At 35.3% G+C, this 2,567-nt stretch overlaps 1 pseudogene; it reads left to right on the top strand.

Moving 5' to 3' along the window:
• The first annotated feature begins 240 nt into the window (after positions 1-240).
• LOC133085438 (14-3-3 protein zeta/delta-like) lies at positions 241-1,527 on the top strand (annotated as a pseudogene).
• The last annotated feature ends 1,040 nt before the right edge of the window (positions 1,528-2,567 follow it).

The following is a 2,567-nucleotide window of genomic DNA, read 5'->3' as shown; positions in this document are numbered from 1 at the left end:
AAAAAGAAGCTGCTATAATGAATTTAAGGACCAAGGCGTAACACAATTATTACTTCTTTCATATTCACTTTGCCACAAATTGAAGACAGAAACACAGAGCCTGTGAGCAGCGAGATCCAGGGACAATTTCAGCCTCGCCACTGCCATGGCTCAGAGCCAGCAGGACTCCTCTCCATCCACCACCATCCACTTCTGGCACAAACTTCCAGTCACGAATGAAAACATGCTGGTGCAGAGGCCAAACTGAGCAAGCAAGCTGAGTGATATGTTGACATGGCAGCCTGCATGAAGTCTGTAACTGAGCAAGAAGCCGAATTAATCTTCTCTCAGTAGCTTATGAAAATGTTCTGGAGCCCATAGATCATCTTGGATGGTTGTCTCAAGTACTGAGAAAATGATGGAAGGTTCCAATGGCTTGAGAATACAGAGAGAAAATTGAAAGTGATCTCCGAGATATCTGCAAATGATTTGCTGTCTCTTTTGGAAAAAATCCTTCATACCCAGTGTTTCACAAACCCAGAGCAAAGTCTTCTACTTGAAAATGAAAGGAGCCTACTACTGTTACTTGGTCAGTTTACTGCTGGTGATGACAAGAAAGGATTATGGATCAGTCACAGCAAGCCTACCAAGAAGCTTTCCAAGTCAGAAACAGAAAATGCAACCAAGAACATCCTATCGTATTGGGTCTGGGCCGTAAGTTCTCTGTGTTCTATTGTGCGATTCTAAACTTCCTGGAAAAAGCCTGCTCTCTTGCAAAGAGAGCTGTTTCCCCCTCCAGTTTTATTTAAATCTGCAAAGAGAGCTCTTTTCCCCTCCAGTTTTATTTAAATATAATTCACACATAACACTATATGTGTTAAGGTGTACAACATAAAGCTTTAAAAAATGTATATGTTGCAAAATGGTTACCATAGTAAGTTGAGCTAACATCCATCACCTCACATAATTATAATTTTTTTTTTCCTTGTGATGAGAACTTTTAAGATTTACTGTCTTAGCAACTCTTAAATATACAGTACTGTTAACTATAGTCATCGTGTTGTACATTATACCCCAGAACTTATTTATCTTACAACTGAAAGTTTATACCATTTGACCATCTTCACCCAATTACGCCCCTGCCCCCAGCAACAACAATTCTGACTCTGTTTCTATGAGTTTATTTTAGATTTCACATATAAGTGAGGTCATATGATATTTTTCTTTCTCAGTCTGACTTATTTCAGTTAGCATAATGCTCTCAAGGTCCATCCATGTTTTTGCAAATGGTAGAATTTCCTTCTTTTTAATGGCTGAATAGTATTCCATTGTATATGTATACCACATTTTCTTTACATATTCATCTGTCAATAGACTTAGATTGTTAAGTCAGCTTTTGATGAAGCCATTGCTGAACTTGATATGTTAAGTAAAGAATCACACAGAGACAGCATGCTAACAATGCAGTGACTGAGAGGCAGCTTGACACTGTGAACATTGGATACCCAAGTGGACAAGGCTGAAGCAGGAGAAGGAGGGGAAAATTAACCAGCCTCCCAACTTTTGTCTATCTCATTCTGAAATTTACACATTTGTTATCCATAGTGCCCCACAAATAGATTTTTTTTATGACAAGTATATGTTAATTTTATTTGAATTTCTATTTTTTCCCATAAGGTTTTTATGTTTAATGACAGGGGAATAGAGTCAGTTAACATTTAGAAATTTACCTGCTTTTTCCCTTTTCTTTCTTTTTCTTTTTTTTAAATTTTACATTCAGACTTGCTTTGTTTTTTCATTTATTCAGCTCTTGTTTTAACAAGATATTTTATCTTGCTGAAATAAATTTTGTTGTTTCTTCATATAGGTTTTGAACTTTTGTTAGCTTTTCCTAGCTATTTTATTGTTTGGCTATTGCCAATTAGATTTTTTTTTAATTGAGATATAATTGACATATGACGTTAGTTTCAAGGTGTAAAACATAGTGATTTGATATGTGTATATATTGTAAAATAATTACCACAGTGTCTAGTTGACATTCATCACCGCATATAATTTTTTTTTCTTGTGATGAGAAGTTTTAAGGTCTACTCTCTCAGTAACTTTCAAATATACAATACAGGCATATCTCGGAGATATTGTGGGTTCAGTTCCAGACCACAGCAGTAAAGTGAACATTACAATAAAGTGAGTCACATAAATTTTTTGGTTTCCCAGGGCATATAAAAGTTATGTTTATATGATACTATAGTCTATTAAGTGTGCAATAACATTATGTCTAAAAAAATAATGTACATACCTTAATTAAAACATACTTTATTGCTGAAAATGCTAACCATTATCTGACAATGCAGGATTGCAACAAACCTGCATTTTTGTAAAAAATATAATATCTGTGAAGTGCAATAAATTCAAGTGCAATAGAACAAGGTATGCTTATACCATATTATTAACTATAGTTGCCATGCTATATATTATATCCCATGACTTATTTATTTTATAACTGGAAGTTTGTACCTTTTGGTGCCCTTCATCCATTTCACCCATCCCCCACCCCCTGTTTCCCCTTTGGAAACCACCAACCTGTT

This window comes from Eubalaena glacialis, chromosome 2, assembly GCF_028564815.1.
Source record: "Eubalaena glacialis isolate mEubGla1 chromosome 2, mEubGla1.1.hap2.+ XY, whole genome shotgun sequence".
NCBI lineage: Eukaryota > Metazoa > Chordata > Mammalia > Artiodactyla > Balaenidae > Eubalaena > Eubalaena glacialis.
This window is presented reverse-complemented; position numbering and strand designations above follow the sequence as displayed.